Source organism: Balaenoptera physalus (genome assembly GCF_965194825.1).
Source record: "Balaenoptera physalus genome assembly, chromosome: 16".
NCBI classification, from domain to species: Eukaryota; Metazoa; Chordata; class Mammalia; order Artiodactyla; family Balaenopteridae; genus Balaenoptera; species Balaenoptera physalus.
In genome coordinates this window covers 78,727,995-78,751,207 of record NC_138898.1, presented here as the reverse complement: position 1 = coordinate 78,751,207, position 23,213 = coordinate 78,727,995, and the positions used below count along the sequence as shown (strand labels likewise).

Genomic DNA, 23,213 nt, shown 5'->3' with positions numbered 1-23,213 from the left:
AGATGAACTTATCTACAAAACAGAAACAGACTCACAGACATAGAGAACAGACTTGTGGTTGCCAAGGGTTGGGGGGCAGGGGAGGGTTGGATTGGGAGTTTGGGATGCAAACTATTATATAGTGAACGGATAAAAAACAAGGTCTTCTAGGGGCAGGACAGGAATAAAGACGCAGACATGGAGAATGGACTTGAGGACACAAGGAGAGGGAAGGGTAAGCTGGGACAAAGTGAGAGAGTGGCATGGACATATATACACTACCAAACGTAAAATAGATAGCTAGTGGGAAGCAATCACATAGCACAGGGAGATCAGATCGGTGCTTTGTGACCACCTAGAGGGGTGGGATAGGGAGGGTGGGAGGGAGACACAAGAGGGAGGAGATAGGGGGATATATGTATATGTATAGCTGATTCACTTTGTTATAAAGCAGAAACTAACACACCATTGTAAAGCAACTATACTCCAATAAAGATGTTAAAAAAAAAAACAAGGTCTTATTTTTTAGCGCAGGGAACTATATTCAATATCCTGTAATAAACCATAATGGAAAAGAATATGAAAAAAGAGAGAGAGAGAGAGAGTTGGATCTCTCCACAGGGGAAAGAGCAAGCTCCGTCGTAGTGAGTGAGCCACGGGGCACGTCCGGTTCTGCTTCTCCATCTGCAAAGGGGGCTAAGAGGATTGAGAAGACTCTGAGCGGAATTAGGGAATTGGCAGGCAGGAGGGGGAGTCAATTCTAGGGTGCGGGTAGGGAACACCCTTTTAACAGAGCTCCAGGAAGGTAAACTGGGCAGCACCAGAAGGGGTAATCTCCCTGCCAATGGAGGCATCCAAGCAGAGGCTGAGGGCCTCCCTGACAGGGGTTCTGTGGGAGAGAATCGGCCCCTGTGCTCTCTCCCCACACACCTATCATTCTCCATGTGAGTCCCCCATAGGGTCCCTTTGGGGACTAAAGTTTGTGTCTGTGCGTTAAGCTGGAGTGGTCCTAGCGGCCCCTCCGGGCACTGCTGAGTAACAAGGTGTAAATTACAGGAGTTAACAAGGTGTAAATTACAGGAAGAGCCAGCGACAGAAGTCCAGTCTCTGGGGATGACTGCTCAGGGCTTCCGGGCTCCCAAACCTTGCCATCCCTCAAGCCACACTCATGACAGCAACTGTCCCTGATGAAGGATGTTTGGAGGGGGGCGGGGGCCCCTGTCTTCTTTTCCCTGTGACACCACTGAGTGACAGGCCCGAGAGGACGCCCTTCCTCTCTCTCTCCCTCCCAACTAGAGCTCACCCCAGCATGCCCCTGTATGGGCTGAGAGCTGCTGACTTAGAGATCAACCCAAGAGACTCCTAAAAGTTACAGGGCTTGACCCAGAGCAGGATGCAAGTTAGTGAAAGAATCCGATCTAGAACACAAGCCGCCTAAGCGCTCTTTCAACAAGCAGCCTCAGCTCAGCACCAGACATTTCCACCTGGATGTCAAACTCTCATTTCAAACTCAAGATGTAGAAAAACGAACTAATAATCTTCCTAAAAAATAGGCCACACTTCCTGATTTCTCTATTTCTATCGAAGGTACTTTTCTCTCATCATAACAACTGGGACAACTCTCACAAATGTTCTGGGCCCCAAACACATGGCAGAGGCAAGAGCCAGCCGCCAGCCTCCAACCCAGTCTTAACTCTTTCCACAGCTAACAAAACGTACATACATCCACCGGCCAATCGCAAGTGACGGGGGAGTTCCAGAGTATGCATGCCTTTGCCAGTTATAAGGGGTACATCTTCAGCTAACTATTGATATAAGTCGGACTTTCCCCCTCCCGGCCAAATCTATCCTTATACATAAATAGGCAAGAACCTTTCTTTGGAAGAAGACTTCAATTACCATCTCCTCTTTTCTCGAAGTTAAATTTCAGACCAAACAGGTTTAAAGGAGAGAATCAGATGCACGAGCTAGGACTGCTCTCCCTTTCCGAAGGCCAGTCCTGATTTGGAGCGCCACGTGTGGCCGTGGTCATTTCAGCCTGGACAGATTCCCACAGTCCAGGGGATGAGACATCAACACTGGCTAACGCTTCCTGTGTGGTTTCAGCTTCCCTCTCAGCACTGGCCCCGGGACCCAGTAGTCTCACCAGCTGTTATTTTTAACCATCGTTTAAATCCTTCGTAAACATGGGGAAATACCCACACTGATCTTCTCTAATTTTGCCACCTGGAGGGTGGCCCCCCTCAGGTCGATACAGGTCCGGAAAGCATTTCTCCCCATTTCACCACTCATCACTCTAGTTTCTCAGCATTTTGTAAATAGCTTCCCATTATCACCTTTTACTTGGTTGCCTGAAGCTTTGGACCCGCCACCCACACATTTTTACAGCCGCGGTAACAAGGTTATACTCAAACACGCGTGTCCACGCCACGTTCAGGCACAGAAGAAACGCTGAGTACTTTGCAGAAAAAACTGGTCACAACTGAGTCCCACTTGAAAGACCAACATAATTGCTTCTGGAAAAAGCAGCTTACAAAATTAGGTACCTATTCAGTTCATTCACCCAAAATGCTCAAAGTCTAGTGGGAAAGAAGACACGTGCAATTGAACCAGCCATATAGATAAATAAAGTCATGTTCAAAAAAGGGAAGAGCATTATACCAAGTAAGCTAAAAACAGCTGCTGCAATTACGGACTAAATTTCACTCCAAGCCACCTGGGGAAACCCAAGCTTTAAGATCCTCTCTTTGGCTATGGAAGGGAAATGTACAAGTTCATCAGCAAAGGAAAACACAGTCCTGAGCTAAAACTTAAGAGATGGATCCTTACATGGTGGGCAATGGATATATATATATATATTTCTTTTCAACAGCCATTTTACTCATTGAGAAATATTATTTAAGTGACTGTTAACCATGTGAACAATTTTTCTGTATTTTCTGTAAGGCAGTATGGTTTCCTGGCTAAGAATCAGGGCTTTCTGGTCAAAAGCAGTGTTAGATTTAAATCCTAGCTCTGCTCTGATTAGCCATGTAGGTAACTTAATTAACCTCTGTAAGCCTCAGTCTCCTCCTACGTAAAACTGGGGTTTGGATACATACTGAATAGTATTTTTGTAACTATGAAATAAGATAAGGTATGGAAAGCACTTGATTTAGCATCAGGTATGTTCTCAATAAACATCATCAGTAGTTCTTTGCTAAGGATTATGTTAAGTAGGATGCAGAGCAAAAGAAATTCATGATATGTTAGGTGGAAGATAAAACACACTGTGTTTTGAAGGAGGGTCAGGAAGGACCTGGCAGAGGGTGAGTTTCAGAGAGAAGCTGGCTGGCATTGCACACTATGGTGCCAAGGGATCCAGTATGTCAGCAACAGAGCACTGGGGGCCCCAGCACTGAGCGGTGTCAGCAAGCAGCTGACTGTATCAGGAGGAGGGGGCTATTTGAATGAAAAGCACCAGAGCTGAAAAAGAGTCTGTTTCCTGGGTATCACCTGGCATCATGGTCATATCAAGGACAAGATGTCAGCAGGTTAAAAACAAAGGGGTGGGTTCCTGTTTTCAGCGTTGAAAAACTGGTACATTTCTTGGCAAAGTAATAAACCAAAGACAACACTCCCATTTACCATGGCAACAAAAAGAATAAAATATCTAGGAATAAAACCTACCTAAGGAGACAAAAGACCTGTATGCAGAAAATTATAAGACACTGAGGAAAGAAATTAAAGATGATACAAATAGATGGAGAGATATACCATGTTCTTGGACTGGAAGAATCAACATTGTGAAAATGACTATACTACCCAAAGCAATCTACAGATTCAATGCAATCCCTATCAAACTACCACTGGAATTTTTCACAGAATAGAACAAAAAATTTCACAATTTGTATGGAAACACAAAAGACCCCAAATAGCCAAAGCAACCTTGAGAAAGAAAAACGGAGCTGGAGGAATCAGGCTCCCTGACTTCAGACTATACTACAAAACTACAGTAACCAAGACAGTATGGTACTGGCACAAAAACAGAAATATAGATCAATGGAACAGGACAGAAAGCCCAGAGATAAACCCATGCACATATGGTCACCTTATCTTTGATAAAGGAGGCAAGAATACACAGTGGAGAAAAGACAGCCTCTTTAATAAGTGGTGCTGGGAAAGCTGGACAGCTACACGTAAAAGAATGAAATTAGAACACTCCCTAACATCATACACAAAAATAAACTCAAAATGGATTAAAGACCTAAATGTAAGGCCAGACACTATCAAACTCTCAGAAGAAAACATAGGCAGAACACTCTATGACATAAATCACAGCAAGATCCTTTTTGACCCACCTCCTAGAGAAATGGAAATAAAAACAAAAATAAACAAATGGGACCTAATGAAACTTAAAAGCTTTTGTACAGCAAAGGAAACCATAAACAAGAAGAAAAGACAACCCTCAGAATGGGAGAAAATATTTGCAAATGAAGCAACTGACAAAGGATTAATCTCCAAAATTTACAAGCAGCTCATGCAGCTCAAAATCAAAAAAACAAACAACCCAATCCAAAAATGGGCAGAAGACCTAAATAGACATTTCTCCAAAGAAGATATACAGATTGACAACAAACACATGAAAGGATGCTCAACATCACTAATCATTAGAGAAATGCAAATCAAAACTACAATGAGGTATCACCTCACACTGGTCAGAATGGCCATCATCAAAAAATCTACAAACAATGAATGCAGGAGAGGGTGTGGAGAAAAGGGAACCCTCTTGCACTGTTGGTGGGAATGTAAATTGATACAGCCACTATGGAGAACAGTATGGAGGTTCCTTAAAAAACTAAAAATAGAACTACCATACGACCCAGCAATCCCACTACTGGGCATATACCCTGAGGAAACCATAATTCAAAGAGTCATGTACCACAATGTTCATTGCAGCTCTATTTACAATAGCCAGGACATGGAAGCAACCTAAGTGTCCATCGACAGATGAATGGATAAAGAAGATGTGGCACATATATACAATGGAATATTACTCAGCCATAAAAAGAAATGAAATTGAGTTATTTGTAGTGAGGTGGATGGACCTGGAATCTGTCATACAGACTGAAGTAAGTCAGAAAGAGAAAAACAAATACTGTATGCTAACACATATATATGGAATCTAAAAAAAAAAAAAAGGTCATGAAGAACCTAGGGGCAAGACGGGAATAAAATGGACTTGAGGATATGGGGAGGGGGAAGGATAAGCTGGGACAAAGTGAGAGAGTGGCATGGACATATATACACTACCAAACATAAACCAGATAGCTAGTGGGAAGCAGCCGCATAGCACAGGGAGATCAGCTCGGTGCTTTGTGACCATCTAGAGGGGTGGGATAGGGAGGGTGGGAGGGAGGGAGACACAAGAGGGAAGAGATATGGGGACATATGTATATGTATAGCTGATTCACTTTGTTATAATGCAGAAACTAACACACCATTGTAAAGCAATTATACTCCAATAAAGATGTTAAAACAAACAAACAAACAAACAAAGAGCCCCACACACTTTGACTTGAGAGATGTCAAGAGATGATGCTCTTCAGAGACAGTTAATTTTGTGTCAACTTGACTGGGTCACAGGGTGCCCAGATATTTGGTTAAACATTACTCTGGGTGTGTCTGTGAGAGTGTTTTGGGGTGAGATTAACATTTAAGTCGGTAGTCTGAGTAAAGAAGATTGCCCTTCCCAAGGTGGCTGGGCCTTATCCAATCTGTTAGAGGCCTGAATAAAACAAAAAGGAAAAGTAAGGGAAAATGTGTTCTTTCTGTCTATGTGAGCTGGGACATTGGTCTTCTCCTGCCTTTGGACTTGGAGTCCGGCTGGAGCTTACACCAATAGCTCTCCTGGGTTTCCAGCTCGCCAGACTGTAGGAATTCTCAGCCTCCAAAACCATCTGAGCCAATTCCTTATGATAAATTTCTTCCTCTATATATATCCTATTGGTTATGTTTCTCTGGAGAGCCCAGACTAACTCTTCCATTTTTTTTCTCAGCAGTGCCGAAGACCCAGGCACATTCCTGTAGGCTGATGTTATTATTCTGGGTAAAGAGTACCCCAGAACATAATTCTGCAGGGCCTCTTAAGCAACACGACTCAGAGTGTAGTGTGTGGACCACTGCCAGCTGAATACTCTCTACTGCTTCTTTGCAACGAGATAGATAAGGACAGGAATTGAAAGAAAGCATTGAAATTTTTATAGCAATTTGGAGCATCGTCCCAACACCTAAGCATGTGACCAGTTGACTTGATTTTTGTATATCTTTGCTTTTTTTATTTTATTTTTCCACTAATTCGTTCTTTCTGCATTTGACAGAAATCACTCTGCCAAGGACTGGAGCTTTAAACAAAAAATGAAACAAAACAAAAACACTAGTCCTTCCCCACAAATAGTTTAGTTTGAGAAGCACTTCTCTCTAGAGTACTTTAAGTTGCATCAATTTCTGGTAATGGGCTACAGATACAGACAGAGAGGAAGAAAGACATGTAGAGAAATGTATTTGAACTTGCCTTCGAAATGTTTTCAAAGAACTTAATTTAAGATTTTTAAAAGTCTTAGATGGACTTTGGAAAGGAGGTACAGCAGACATAGAAAACGAACTTATGGTTATCAAAGGGGAAAGGGGATGGGGAGGGATAAATTAGGAGTATAGGATTAATAGGTACACACTACTATATATAAAATAGATAAATAACTAGGATTCACTATGTAGCACGTGGAACTATATTCAGTGTCTTGCAATAACCTAAAATGGAAAAGAATCTGAAGCTGTACACCTGAAACTAACACAATATTATAAATCAACCATAGTTAAAGAAATAAAAAAAATTTTTAATCCAAAAAAATACTCTATATACAATGTGTTATTCAAACAGAATTATTATACCACATTGAAAAGTCTAGTATTAAAAAGTAATATTTGAAGCATTTAAATGTCATAAACATTTGAAATATATATGGAAATAAAACCCCATAATATCCTTTGTTTTAAATTAAAAAAACAAAACATGAAAGGAGGTACAAGATGTCAGCTGAAGTTTGGGCCATCTTCTGAGCACCTGGAATCCACTGCTGGGGTTTCTGTCGTCCATTTAGCAGACTACATGGGGCAATGTTGGCCCTGCATTCTAGACGTTAAAGAGCCTACCCAACCGTGATAGAGCCTTTGCCAAATTCCCCTAAAAATATCCATGAAGGCACACAAAAATAATCATATTCTCAACAGCACCAATGCCAGGGTGTGGAAGAAGCTTCCATTAAGTCGGCACAGTTAGGATTAAAATGGAAAATAATCAGTGGCATACCCACACTTTGAATGCAGACTAAATAATAGAGTCAGATAGTAAAGGAATAAGAGGAGATTTTTATCTACCCAAATTCCCGTCTATTTCTGGGACTCTAGGATGACCAACCATGACATCAGACAATCACCCTTCGGACTCTGTTGGAATTGCTTTTTCAAAGCAGCCAGGGTCAAATCCCCACTGCCCTTAGCACCACTGTGAATCAACAATCCCCTTCCTCTAGCTACCCAGGGATCATCCCTCCCAGTCTGCAACACGGCTAGGAACAGAAGGGTCTGAGGCATGGGCCCTGCACGTGAAGATGTGAAATTCGTTATGGGCATGAGTGTCAGTATGAACAATGACCTGTGGGGTTTACGGTTTTTCGTGTATTGCTTTTGATTAAGGAAGAACTGCAGAAGACCTCAGAAACCCCAGAAATGTATGTCTCCTCCTCAGAGTCCAAGAGTTAAGTTATAGGGACAAGAAGATCCCTACTTACTCCAGCAAAGAGGCACTAGATGGATACCAGCTGAGCGTTGGGCTAAGCACTTATAAAACAATTGTGTTCTCTTGTAAAGATCCTGCAGGGGCAGGCCAGTTGGCAAGGAGGGTTTGGATACAGCTCAAATTTGACAGGAATGAGTAAGCAGAAAACACCAACATGAGGGTCTAAATAAAAATTCTGCATCATCAGAGGAAGAAGCACTTTCAAGAAGAAGTAGAGCCAAAAACAGATTGTCAACAATAATATGATACAAGAAAGAAGACAGTTTTACAAAGCTTCTGGTTACATCCTTAAAAATAAGTAAGACACCAGGGTGTCTATGAAGTAAGAATGAAATAAGAATGCAAATTCATAAGGAAATCTCAGCATACAGTGAGGAGATATCAAGTCAGAAAGCAAAGACAGCTTGCTGAGAGGCAAGCTGATTTGGAAAAGGTGCTGGTCTTTGCAAAGCAAAGGAGAAATCCAAAAACAGTAGTGGAATGAAAATCTACATTACTGGCAACAAAGAGTATTTCAAACAAACGGCAAATTCAGCGAATAATATAATTCACCCATGGACCCACCACCCAGATTGAACATGGGCTAATATTTTTCCTCATTTGCTTTAGAATTTTTTCAAAGAAATATCTTACATCGAAGCCCTGCCCATCTATGCTATTCCTCCACCTCCTTCACTCAGCTGTGACAACACTATCCTGGAGGTGGAATGTATCTTTCCGGTCCATGATTTTAAATTTTCCTACGTTTGGGTGTAACTATATAGAATATATTATAGTATCGCTATATATATCTTTCAATTTACATAAATAATATCACACTGTACATATGCTTTTGCAATTTGCACATTTCAATCTATATTAGAGTTTAGGGACTTATCCAAATCCATATACGTAATTTACTTTTAACTGTGCCATAGTTTTCCATGGTAAAAGCATATTGCAATTCATTTACCCACTATCCAACTGAAAGAAAGGTATTCCGCAAAGAACATCTTCGTGTGTCTCTTTGCATAAATTTAGGGGAATTTCTCTAGCCTACATACCTAGATAAAATATTACAGAATTTTTCCAAAGTGCTCTCCAAAGTGGTTGGGTTAGTTGTCTGTCACTACATAACAAACTACCCTTAAACTTAGTGGCTTAAAACAGCAAATATTTATTATCTCACAGGTTCTGTGGGTCAGGAATCAGGAATTGCTCTGCTGGGTGGTTTTGGCTCCGGAGTTCTCATAAGGTTGCAGTCAAGACACTGATCAGGGCTACCACCATCAGAAGGTGTGACTGCAGCTTTAAGATCCACTTCCAAGATGGTGTACTCATGGCTGTTCACAACATCCTCAGGGGACTCTCCAGAGGGCTGCTCAGGTGTTCTTATGACATGACAGCTGGCTTCCCCTAGCAGGTGACCCAAGACACAGAATGAGGGGCCTTTTATGATGTGGTCTCGGAAATCACACCGTCATTTTTGACACATTCTGTTCATTAAAAGCAAGATGCTAAGGAAAGCCTACACTCATGGAGAGAGAAATTAGGCTCCACCTTTTGAAAGATGGAGTATCAAAGAATTTGTAAACACCTTTTAAAATCATCATCATGGTTGTAGCAACTTACAGGCCCACCACTAGCCTATCGGCATGTCTATTTCCCCCATAGCCTTGCTGACAAGGGGTATGATCAAACTGTTTCATTTTTAACTGGATTTCCTTGATTGCTAGTTTAGGCATCTTGTTGTATGTTTTTTGGCCATTCTCATTTCCTCTCCTACAATTTGCTTTTTACCTTTATCTACTGGGTTGTTTATCATTTTGGGATTGCTTTGTTCTTCCATGCTATTGTTTTCTAATATTTCAGTTCAACCTTACTTTTAAACCTCTCAATATTAGTCGTTATTATTGTAGTTGTTATTGGTGCATGTTACAACCAATGCTTACTTAGACTTTTCTACAAGTTTACTAATTTCTCTGCTCATTGTTGCACTCTTCTGGGTTCAATTCCCTTCTTAATGAAGGGAATGTAGTAATTCTTTCATTAAGGAATTATAAATGGAAAGCTTTTTGTCCTTAAAAAAAAAGTCTTCATTTCAGTCTCATTTGAATTATAGTTCAACTTGGTAAAGAATTACAAATTATTTACTTAGTACTTGGAGGATATTTTGTTGCTGATGAGAAATCTACTTGTTCACCTGTTAATACTCATTCTGGACCATTCTAAGTCTATAATTTCAAATATAGGCTCTCTCCCCAACTCGATATTCTCTCTTTCATAAAGAGATGTATTAGATGTACGTTGGACCTCTTCATTCAAGCTCAATACTCTTGACTGGTTCATCCAACATTCATTCATACCCCATCAGATTAAAAAAGCTGAAAAGCTAATAACTTTGTTTTCCAGACTCCATTGCTACTAGAGCTCTGTATGAGAATTAGTTCCAAAATTAGAAAGCACTTGCACAAGTTCAGAATGTAGAAGAGAGATGAATACAATGGTATGGTGTGCTGGGTCTCAAAAAACATCTTGATCTGTAGCATTTACCCCTATCCATGGTAGAAATACTCCCACAATGGCCAATTCCGAGCCAACAAGGTGATATCAGTGAACATGGAATTGGGAAGAGATGTGAAGTAGTATACCAGCACACCATTATACAGTATTTTCACCATATACAGGTCATAGACAAAATTAACCACAAAATCATAGATAATAATAAAGTGTAGTCAAATAATTAGGAAGTGAAGAGTTTTTAGTATTTATTACCTTTGTGATGTAATATAATTTATTTCACTGTAAGTTTATACTTCATCTGAGAATTTAAGTTTATATTTCATTTATCATGCATTTAAGAATGGCTATGTTTAATAACTGGCTCGTAAAATTCCTGAAAATTTAACAAGTGTCTTTTTTTCCCCTGCTTTTAATTAATTAAGTTATTTATTTATTTATGGCCGTGTTGGGTCTTGTTGCTGTGCGTGGGCTTCCTTTAGTTGCAGCAAGTGGGGGCTACTCTTCATTGTGGTGCATGGGCTTCTCATTATCGTGGCATCTCTGGTTGCAGAGCATGGGCTCTAGGCACACGGGCTTCAGTAGTTGTGGCACGTGGGCTCAGTAGTTGTGGCTCGCGGGCTCTAGAGCGCAGGGTCAGTGGTTGTGGCGCATGGGCTTAGTTGCTCCGTGGCATGTGGGATCTTCCCGGACCAGGGCTTGAACCCATGTCCTCTGCATTGGCAGGCGGATTCCTAACCACTACACCACCAGGGAAGCCCCAACAAGTGTCTTTCATACACTGGTATGAGCTGGCTCCAGCATGCCACTGGATGAAGGTCTTTTTCCTGACCACTTCCAGTTGTTTCTACAGGCAAGAAAAGTCATGGAAACACGATGTTTTCCTGCAACAGTGTTCCACTGTCCACTCTCCAGTTTCTTGGCTGTGAAGAAGTAGTCAAGGTGGTGGCAGAAGAGCAATGGCTTCTGAATCCTCAGATCAACTTCAAGTCCATTTTCTAGCTTTTGGGGGGTCCAGAGGAAGTTTTAGGAACAGCAAGCAGATTCCAGTGGCAGTCTCAGTGGTAGTAAATCTCCTGAAGGGTCAATCTGAATTATTCCGGAGTCATTCTGGAGAGCCATCCAAAATCCAGTCCTTCAGCCCTTCAACAATTTTGTAAGCATCAAATTCTCTGTATTAAATCCCTTTCTTCTTAAAATATGCTGTGTGGTTACTGGTCCTTGAACTAAACTTTAACTGATATATTATTGTATTTTCCAAGTTTCTTAAACTTTTTTTTAACTAATTTTTATTGGACTATAGCTGCTTTACAATGTTGTGTTAGTTTCTCCTGTGCAGCAGAGTGAATCAGTTGTACGTATACTTACGTTCCCTCTTTTTCAGATTTCCTTCCCATTTAGGTCACCACAGAGCACTGAGTAGAGTTCCCTGAGCTATATAATAGGTTCTCATTAGTTATCTATTTTATACATAGTATCAGTAGCGTATGTATGTCAATTCCACTCTCCCAATTCATCCCACCCCCCCCTTTAAACTTGTTTAAAATTTTCATATTTTTATCTGTGTATCTTGTAAGCAATTTCCTCAAAATTATTTTTACATTCACAAATTCTTTTTTCAGTTGTAACTTAACTTACAGTCTAACCTGTCTGCTCAGTTTTCATCTAAATGATGATGTTTTCCATTGCCAGCAGTTTAGTTTATTTTATAAATCCATCTTTCATTTATCACTGACTATAAATCTTTCCTTATAATTTTCATTCTCTGACCTTTGCATATTTTCTTTCAGAATCTCATTCTATTATCTCAGTTTCTTAAGGCACTAATCTTCTTTGTGGTACTTTTCTGATTTCTCTAGCAGTAAACAGTTTCCAGGTGTGGTTTCACTCTTTGCGGGCAGGGCCATCTTCAGCAGGTGTTGCTTTTCCCTTTGGAGCTTCACATGCGCAGAGATCTGTGCCCGAGGCACAGGTGCCATAGGCTGCACCAGTTGGGGACCAGTTTGTCCATTCATTCTTGGCCTGGAAGGCCTGCACCACATGGATAGTGTAGATATGGACTGCACATCCCCGAGGCACAGGTTTCGAGTTCTCATTTGTCACAGAGGCCTTTTTCTTTGGCAGCCATAGCTCCTGGTAGACATAAGCATCTCAACCACTTTGCTGAGCAGTGGGCAGACTGAGTCTAGTCCCCTCTCACGGGACGGGCAGCCAAAACAGGGTCTGAGTTCCTGCTTCCTGCCTGCGGTGGACCCAAGACCACACCTTTCCCCCCAGCATGAACATTAAGACTCCCAACTACCAGAGCCTTTGGGGGTTTCCCTACCCTGAAGCAGCATCCAACCCTACGCTTTCCTCTCTGGGATCTGAGTTTCCCCTTCCTTTCTTTCACACTAAGTTATTTTAATGTGTAAAATAGGAAAAATGTAGTCAGGAAAACAGAGCCTATGTCAGCTAGTTCAATAAAAAGATGTGCAACAGTGAGCTACCTACCAAGGGGGCAGAAGGGCTGAAAAGCACCCCCCAACCCCCTGCCGAGAGGCTGGTTAGCAGAGATTAGCAATAGCAGAAAGTTGCTCCTACCCCTACTCTGGAGGGACATATGGCGATGGCAGTATGACCAGGACCTCAAAGGTGGGGTGCCCAGAGGCGCTAGAACCATGGTAGTGGTTGCCCAATAGGATCTGGGACCATGCAGGGAAAAGCTCTGCTCTGCCAAGATGCAGGGCAGGAACCCTTAAGAGGGAGAGGCACCATGGAGATATCGGTCAAAGGCAGGTAGGGGTGGGGAGCCCCCCTCTCTGTCCTCACCTTCTCACCTCCTGTTGGTGCCTCCCTTTGGCCAGGGAATCTGGAAACGCAGTTTGCTTGGACAGACCCTACTATACAGAGTGGAGCAGGGGGAGAGAGAAGGATAATCTGTAAGCAAGCAGGCAAAGGACTGGCTGAGCTACAGAGTTAACTTTTTTGTTATATGTTTATCCAGCATCTCTTCATTTGTTGCAGGAAAATAATCCACGTTAGCTTAGTGACCACGCTGACAGAACTAGATATCCTTGTGACACTTCTGAATTTCAAAGACAAGGAAATGTCTTCTGAGCATCCAGGTTAGAAAATACAGGTTACCCACAGAGGAACAAGATGAAACGCAGCTCCCTTCACAACAGCAAGCAGACACAACAGAGACACAATCACTACCCGCTACTGCCTTTAAAGGTCATTTAAAGTAAAATGAGTAGAGCAGTTTACAAATTAAATTATGCGAAAAGACTTAAAGGCAAAGGTCAAAGAAAAGAAAGTTCTAACTGAAAAGCAATTTAAAATAAAAAGCACTTAAAGTATAGTGAAGGTATGTTTAAAAAGGGGAAAATCCCCCCCCAAAAAAAAAAAATATATATATATATTAGTCACAAACCTCTATGCATCATATACATATCATTATAAAGCAAAAATAATTTAAATATATTTTTGATTTTAAAAACTGGTGAAGATTTTAAAGACACCCTCTAAGCCTTTGGCAAATTACCTGGGCAAAAAACAAAAACAAAGAGGATATGAATGATGTAGACATATTTCTATGAAGGCCGATTTGATGTGTCTCTGTATATGAGTGGGTGTGTGTGTCCCCACACACCCCCCCAGAGATCACTTTTCAGATATCTGTGGAACATTTACAAAAATTTATCAAATATAAGACCACAAAGCAAACTTCAGTAAAGGTCTTCAAAAGCAGGTCTGGGACAGTTGAATATAAACAGAAACAATAATAAAAGTCAATATTTTTAAATGCTAAGACATTTTTTTCTAACTTTGTTGAGATACAACTGACATACAACATTGTGTAAGTCTAAGCCGTACAAGATGTTGATAGCCTTATATGTTGCAAAAGGATGACCACCATAGCTTTCCCAAACACCTCCAACATGTCCCATAATTACCCTTTCTCTTTTTTGTGGTGAGAACATTTAAGACCTACTCTCTTAGCAAGTTTCAAGTATATGATACAGTATTATTAGCTATAGTCACCATGCTGTACCTTCGATCTCTAGAACTTATTCATTAAAAGTGAAATTTTTAATATACTCCTAGATCAAAGTTTAAATTAAAATTTAAATTATAGGCTCTATTAAAAATTTAAAAAGGGAAATAGTTCTTATTAAAAAGCATATGAGGTATAGCAAAGTATTATTCAGATAAGCTGTGAGGTCTTTAAATGCACTTACTGTTTTTAAGAAAAATATAAACACTAAATAAGTCTTCAAGGGCTTTCCTGGTGGCTCAATGGTTAAGAATCCACCTGCCAATGCAGGGGACAGGGGTTCGAGCCCTGGTCCAGGAAGATCCCACATACAGCGGAGCAACTAAGCCAGGGTGCCATAACTACTGAGCCTGCACTCTGGAGCCCGTGAGCCACAACTACTGAAGCCCACGCACCTAGAGCCCGAGCTCTGCAACAAGAGAAGCCACTGCAATGAGAAGCCCGCGCACCGCAACAAAGAGTAGCCCCCGCTCGCTGCAATTAGAGAAAGCCTGTTCGCAGCAACAATGACCCAACACAGCCAAAAATAAATAAATAAATAAATAAAAGTCTTCAACATGAACGTTTTAGAAAAAGAACAAAATAAATTAAGAAAACAGAAAAAACGAAATAATGAGAGAGAGATGAATTAGAAAACAGATAAATTAAAAGAGCTGGTTCTCTGACACAAAAGCAATAAACCAGACAAATCTCTGACAACTTTATTAAAACAAACAGGGAAAGCACAAATAGACAACAGTATGAAATATGAGAATTCTATGTGCAACTCTAGACTAATAAATTTAAAACACTGCTTAAATGAATGCTTTTTTTCTCAAAATACAGAAATTGGATTTTTATTGAAAGCAGTGTGATTTACTATTATTCATGCTTACTGAAAATCTTGACATAACATTTTGTTATACAGTGATTTGAAGATCTGGTTTTAGGTTGGGTGTATTTCCATACTTGATTAAAACATCTGCCATAACCAAAAATACACCTCAAAAAAATTTACAGATCCAAATGGCAGAAAAATGTCATTGGCAGTGTTTACTAAATCACAATATTCATTCTTCAATCCATCCCACAAGCATGCCAAGATTTTTGCTGATATTTCGCTGGTAAAGTTTCATCTTCCTGAATGTCAACAGGTGATTTTGCAAACTGATTCAAAGCGGTTGCACTTTCATATTTTTAACAAAAAAAAAATCGATTTCTTCATTTGGAAGATTCTTAAGAAGTTAACAAAATTGTTTCCAGATTTTTTTTTAAATTAATTTATTTGTTTGTTTTTATTTTTGGCTGTGTTGGGTCTTCCTTGCTGTGTGCCGGCTTTCTCTAGTTGTGGTGAGCTGGGGCTACTCTTCCTTGCGGTGCGCGGGCTTCTCATTGGGTGGCTTCTCTTGTTGTGGAACACGGACTCTGGGCGCGCAGGCTTCAGTAGCTGTGGCTCTTGAGCACAGGTTCAGTAGTTGTGGCTCACAGGCTTAGTTGCTCCACGGCATGTGGGATCTTCCCGGGGCAGGGCTCGAACCCATGTCCCTTGCATTGGCAGACAGATTCTTAACCACTGTGCCAAGAGGGAAGCCCCCAGATTTTTCAACTTCACAGATTTGAGTTCGTAGATAGCACACTCACAACAGTTTTTTAGCAACAAAATCACACAATGGTAGAAAGATTTCCAAAACCATCCATTCTCAAAACTGTTTTTGAGTTTTGAGCATGAGTTTCCCCTAAAAAGCAGTTATTTCTGAAGTCAGGGAGCCTGATTCCTCCAGCTCCATTATTCTTTCTCAAGATTGCTTTGGTTATTCAGGGTCTTTTGTGTTTCCATACAAATTGTGAAATTTTTTGTTCTAGTTCTGTGAAAAATGCCATTGGTAGTTTGATAAGGATTGCATTGAATCTGTAGATTGCTTTGGGTAGTATAGTCATTTTCACAATGTTGATTCTTCCAATCCAAGAACATGGTATATCTCTCCATCTGTTTGTCACATCTTTAATTTCCTTCATCAGTGTCTTATAGTTTTCTGCATACAGGTCTTTTGTCTCCTTAGGTAGGTTTATTCCTAAGTATTTTATTCTTTTTGTTGTAACGGTAAATAGGAGTGCTTCCTTAATTTCTCTTTCAGATTTTTCATCATTAGTGTATAGGAATGCAAGAGATTTCTGTGCATTAATTTTGTATCCTGCTACTTTACCAGATTCATTGATTAGCTCTAGTAGTTTTCTGGTAGCATCCTCAGGATTATCTATGTATAGTATCATGTCATCTGCAAACAGTGACAGTTTTACTTCTTCTTTTCTGATTTGGATTCCTTTTATTTCTTTTTCTTCTCTGATTGCTGTGGCTAAAAATTCCAAAACTATGTTAAGTAATAGTGGTGAGAGTGGGCAACCTTGTCTTGCTCCTGATCTTAGAGGAAATGCTTTCAGTTTTTCACCATTGAGAACAATGTTGGCTGTGGGTGTGTCATATATGGCCTTTATTATGTTGAGGTAAGTTCCCTCTATGTCTACTTTCTGAAGGGTTTTTATCATAAATGGGTGTTGAATTTTGTCGAAACCTTTTTCTGCATCTATTGAGATGATCATATGGTTTTTATCCTTCAGTTTGTTAATATGGTGTATCACATTGATTGATTTGCGTATATTGAAGAATCCTTGGATTGCTGGGATAAACCCCACTTGATCATGGTGTATGATCTTTTTAGTGTGCTGTTGGATTCTGTTTGCTAGTATTTTGTCGAAGATTTTTGCATCTATGTGCATCAGTGATATTGGCCTGTAGTTTTCTTTCTTTGTGACATCTTTGTCTGGTTTTGGTATCAGGGTGATGGTGGCCTCGTAGAATGAGTTTGGGAGTGTTCCTCCCTCTGCTATATTTTGGAAGAGTTTGAGAAGGATAGGTGTTAGCTCTTCTCTAAATGTTTGATAGAATTTGCCTGTGAAGCCATCTGGTCCTGGGCTTTTGTTTGTTGGAAGATTTTTAATCACAGTTTCAATTTCAGTGCTTGTGATTGGTCTGTTTATATTTTCTATTTCTTCCTGGTTCAGTCTCAGAAGGTTGTGCTTTACTAAGAATTTGTCCATTTTATTGGCATATAGTTGCTTGTACTAATCTCTCATGATCCTTTGTATTTCTGCAGTGTCAGTTGTTACTTCTCCTTTTTCATTTCTAATTCTATTGATTTGAGTGTTCTCCCTTTTTTGCTTGATGAGCCCGGCTAATGGTTTACCAATTTTGTTTATCTTCTCAAAGAACCAGCTTTTAGTTTTATTGATCTTTGCTATCGTTTCCTTCATTTCTTTTTCATTTATTTCTGGTCTGATCTTTATGATTTCTTTCCTTCTGCTAACTTTGGGGTTTTTTTGTTCTTCTTTCTCTAATTGCTTTAGGTGTAAGGTTAGGTTGTTTATTTGAGATGTTTCTTGTTTCTCGAGGTAGGATTGTATTGCTATAAACTTCCCTCGAACTGCTTTTGCTGCATCGCATAGGTTTTGGGTCGTCATGTTTTCATTATCATTTATTTCTAGGCATTTTTTTATTACCTCTTTGATTTCAACAGTGATCTCTTGGTTATTTAGTAGTGTATTGTTTAGCCTCCATGTTTAACCTCCAAAATATACAAGCAGCTCATGCAGCTCAATATCAAAAACATAAGCAACCCAATCCAAAAATGGGGAGAAGATCTAAATAGACATTTCTCCAAAGAGGATATACAGATTGCCAACAAACACAAGAAAGGATGCTCAACATCACTAATCATTAGAGAAATGCAAATCAAAACTACAATGAGGTATCACCTCACACTGGTCAGAATGGCCATCATCAAAAAATCTACAAACAATAAATGCTGGAGAGGGTGTGGAGAAAAGGGAACCCTCTTGCGCTGTTGGTGGGAATGTAAATTGATACAGCCACTATGGAGAACAGTATGGAGGTTCCTCAAAAAACTAAAAATAGAACTACCATATGACCCAGCAATCCCACTACTGGGCATATACCCTGAGGAAACCATAATTCAAAGAGTCATGTACCACAATGTTCATTGCAGCTCTATTTACAATAGCCAGGACATGGAAGCAACCTAAATGTCCATCGACAGATGAATGGATAAAGAAGATGTGGCACATATATACAATGGACTATTACTCAGCCATAAAAAGAAACGAAATTGAGTTATTTGTAGCAAGGTGGATGGACCTAGAGACTGTCATACAGAGTGAAGTAAGTCAGAAAGAGAAAAACAAATACCGTATGCTAACACATATATGTGGAATCTTAAAAAAAAAAAAAAAAAAGGTTCTGAAGAACCTAGGGGCAGGACCGGAATAAAGACACAGACATAGAGAATGGTCTTGAGGACACGGGGAGGGGGAAGGGGAAGCTGGGACGAAGTGAGAGAGTGGCATGGACATATATACACTACCAAATGTCAAATAGATAGCTAGTGGGAAGCAGCCGCATAGCACAGGGAGATCAGCTCGGTACTCTGTGTCCACCTAGAGGGGTGGGATGGGGGGGTGGGAGGGAGACGCAAGAGGGAGGAGATATGGGTATGTATGTATATGTATAGCTGATTCACTTGGTTATACAGCAGAAACTAACACGTCAGTGTAAAGCAATTACACTCCAACAAAGATTTTTTTTAAAAAGCAGTTATTTCCTCGATCTTTGTTAAAATGTCATCTTTCAGTGTGTGTAGCAGGCAACATCTCAGAAGAGATCACAGACGTGGACCATTTGCCTGTTTATGACAGAAAGTGTGTGACTCTGCTTTCTGTTTGACAACTCTTTGAAGACCTTTGCCCTGATATAAGCTGCACAGTTTCTTGGGGTACAAAAGGCATTGAGAGTCATTTTCCATCTCATTTCAAAGATTAGACCAGGTTTCATTTTTCATGAAAGTGAATACAGATCAACATTTTAAGTAGTCTTTTAGAAGTTTTTTAAGTTTTTGCCCAATCTGCTGGCTTGTCAATTTTAACCCATGAAGTGGCTGATGAAGATCTCCTTTGGGAAGCACAGGAAACGCCAACTTGGCCATTGTCTTGTGGTCCGCTTGGGCCTGCATTATCAGTATGATCCAAAAGCTGGGGCTCCTTGGCAGGCATCTTGCTTATTTTTCTGGGTGTTAGTCTAGTTAAAATTGACTAATATTACCTGTAAATCCCCCAGCCAGGCACTTGTGTCACAAGTAACTGGTAACAAGTGCATGAGGAAGGTCCTACAGCAATACCTCACTTTATAGGGTGCCCACCTTCTTGAACACATCACACCTGTCACACCAGACCAGCACACATATGGGCAACTGAGGACTGTCAGTGTCTCTCTCTACAATGAATATTAGTAAAGTGTAATTTCTTCCTTCTTCCCTTTTCTCCCTACACCCCAAAAGAACACCTTACACACCCCACTTTGAAAATCACTGCAGAGACATTGCTGTTAAAAATCAGAAAAAAGACAAAGTGCCCATTACTTCTACTGTTAAGTAACACTATTCTATAAGTTCTACTTAATGCAGTAAGACATAAAGGAAACCACAAGACTGTTTAAAAGGAGTAGACCCAGAAAACATCATATAATCAAAATCTAGAGTGAAATATATGTAAAAATTTAACTCATCTTTTATAGTTAAAGGACATTCAAAGTTGAAATATAGCTAAAGAAATTACAAAGGAAAAGATTGAGAGCCTTGCCATTATAACAATGTAAACTTCTAAACATTATAAACACTATAAATAAGAGTGAGAGGCAAACAGGGAGTACAAAAAGGACACAGCAGACAATTCACTAAACTGGAAAGAAAACAATAAAACATATGACAATAATAGTTGAGCTCATAAGTAATCAAGAAATGTAATTTGTATGCTGTTATCGGCTTTTTCAGTGTGGGAGGGTTTTGGTTGTTTTTAACATGCTAGTGAGGTTGTAATGGGACTAGTACTTTGTAGCAGTTAAAACAACAGCTTAGAGAAAACAACTTCGCAATTAGGTATCCATTCAAAAAATGGTTCTCACCTTTTGACCCCAAAACTCCATTGTTTGAAATCTATCCTGAGAAATGGTCAAAGATTTGTGCACCAAAATATTGTCTTGCATTGTATTTAAAATGGAAAAACAAAGACAGGAAAAGAAAGGAAGAAAGAAGAAAACAAGACAAAAATCTAAAAGTATAGAAATCGATAAGCAAAGTACATTCATATCAGTGTATGCTGTGCATCAGTGACGTTCCCTAAACTTTTAATGATGTCAGAAATCTTTATAACATGCTGTTAACTCTACGAAGTATTTCAAGAAGGAAAACTGAACATACTTCTGTCTCCTAAAATGCCATTAAAATCATGGTATAGAGGAACAAAATGTAATAAAATCATAAAGGCTTTGAATATGGAGGAGAGGGAGACCACTGTCAGTCCAAAAAATTGGCAGATCTCTGGAAGGCAGAATTATTTTGCTCATCGTGATGGATGAAGTTAAGCCGAGTGAGGCAGGGCTGGAAGTGTGACAAGGGAAGGCCACGGTGGAGACAGGCGTGGTGGGATGCCACAGAGCACCCCGAGGTGACTGGTACGAAGAGCTGGATGGAGATGGGGTGGACCCGGAGGGACTCATTAAAGCCTTTTACTTGGAACAGTGAGCTGGCTCTCCCACTCAGAGAACAAGGTCTTTTAAAAGGAGCGATGTGCCTGAGGGTTGGTGCGGGTGCCCCGGGGTGAGACCCTCCTCCTCTGGCATTTGCATGGGGGCAACGTGTTCACCCCTTCCCAGTCTTGAACCTTAAAATGAATCTTGCTCATCAACATGGCCCACCCTCTGAAGGTTTGCTGCCATTCCTCTCATTTGGTGGGGGGAGGCTGGTGTTCAGAGGAAACCTGACTTTTGACACGTTTCATTCAGACATGTCAGAAATGCCAATGGTCAAACAAGGATTGCCAGAGACTTCAAGGAAATCAGCATCAGAGACTTCCCTGGTGGCGCAGTGGTTAAGAATCCGCCTGTCAATGCAGGGGACACAGGTTCAAACCCTGGTCCGGGAAGATCCCACATGCCACGGAGCAACTAAGCCCATGTGCCACAACTACTGAGCCTGTGTGCCACAACTACTGAAGCCCACATGCCTAGAGCCCGTGCTCCACAACAAGAGAAGCCACCGCAATAAGAAGCCTGCACAGTGCAACGAAGAGTAGCCCCCGCTTGCCACAACTAGAGAAAGCCCACACGCAGCAATGAAGACCCAATGCAGCCAAAAATAAAATAAATCAATTAATTAATTAAAAAAAAAAAAGAAAATCAGCATCACCAAAGGGCAGGACAAAAAAAGGTGACCCCAGAAACAACGAGGAAGATTCTGGAAAGAGTAGACAAGTCAAAAGAATGTTCACATAACACTTCAGGGAGATCTGAAAGGCTGCCATGAAAAATGTGCAGTCTGAGATCAAGAATTCAGGGAAGTAAAAATTTTGATTGGAGAAAAAATCAGAAGCACTAGAACGAGAAGTCATGGAAAGCACAGAAAATATAGCAAAATAGAAATAAAAAAATTATTAATAAACAGTAAGGATGAACATAGAAGGGCCACACCCACTTAAGAAGCATTTCAGAACGAGAGAATAGAAGAAAAAACTTCAAGAGCTGATGATATGAACCTTCAGACTGAAAAGGCCTGTCAAATAGCCAGAACTTCATCCATCATCTAAAACCTCATAACGTTTCAGAACACAAGCATAAAGAAAGCACTCTCAAGTCTCTAACAGAGATAACAGACAACTTTCTAATGAATGACAATCATACCGGCATTAGGTGCACATTGGCATCATCAGATACTAGGTGACAATGGAACAAGCCCTTTAGCCTCACGGGAAAAATTAATTGACAAATCCAATCAAGATAGGGGCTTAGAAAGTTTCCCATCCATAGACACTTCCTAACAGAATCACTCAAAAAATTATTTCAGCAAAACACAGAAGGAATCCAAGAAATTACAGAACTTGGGATCCAATTGGTGGGTGAAATCTAAGGATGAGGTGCAATCCCAGAGGACCACTGTGGGAGCAAATAAGACACAAGAGTCCCGAGGGCAGGGAGAAAAGGGATTCGCAGCAGCCAACAGCAGCGGAAGCTGGATCATCTGCTGGAAAAGAAAGAGAGGCCAAATGTCCACAGCAAATGTCAAATACAAAAAGATACATGCACCTCAATGTTCACAGCAGCAGTATTTACGATAGGCAAGATATGGAAGCAACCTAACTGTCCATCAACAGATGAATGGATAAAGAAGACGTGGTATATTTACACAGTGGAATACTACTCAGCCATAAAAAAGAATGAAATTCTGCCATTTGCAACAATGTGGATGACCTAGAGAGTATTATGTTCAGTGAAATAAGTCAGACAGAGAAAGACAAATACTGTATGTTATCACTTATATGCAGAATCTAAAAAATAAACAAATGAATGTATATAACAAAAAAAGAAACAGACTTACAGATATAGAGAAATGAGTGGTTACCAGTGGGGAGAGGGAAGGGGGGGGGCAAAATAGGGGTAGGGGATTAAGAGATACAAACTACTACATACAAAATAGATAATCAACAAGGATATATTGCACAACACAGGGAAATATAGCCATTGTTTTGTAAGAACTTTAAATGGAGTACAATCTACAAAAATATTGAATCACTGTGTTACACACCTGAAACCAATATAATGTTGTAAATCAACTATATTTCAATTAAAAATACTATTTATATTAGCAATATAAAACAGAACTTCTAAAAAAGTTATTAAAAAATGTCAAATACAAGTAGAGTGGGTTTCCCCCCTCCTTCACTCTTCCTTCCAAGTTACGATTTGTTTGGGTCTTTTTTTAT

At 40.2% G+C, this 23,213-nt stretch overlaps 1 protein-coding gene and 1 long non-coding RNA gene across 17 annotated transcripts in view; one reads left to right on the top strand and one right to left on the bottom strand.

Annotated features, from left to right (window-relative positions):
* The window catches only part of CALN1 (calneuron 1), a 477,883-nt gene that overhangs the window by 340,544 nt on the left and 114,126 nt on the right, over positions 1–23,213 (bottom strand). The gene's annotated exons all lie outside the window — the stretch shown is intronic.
* The window catches only part of LOC309646299, a 181,392-nt gene continuing 172,872 nt past the window's right edge, over positions 14,694–23,213 (top strand). The window contains exon 1 of the long non-coding RNA XR_014255264.1: positions 14,694–14,814. This is a non-coding gene — a long non-coding RNA (uncharacterized lncRNA). The remainder of the gene's footprint in view (positions 14,815–23,213) is intronic.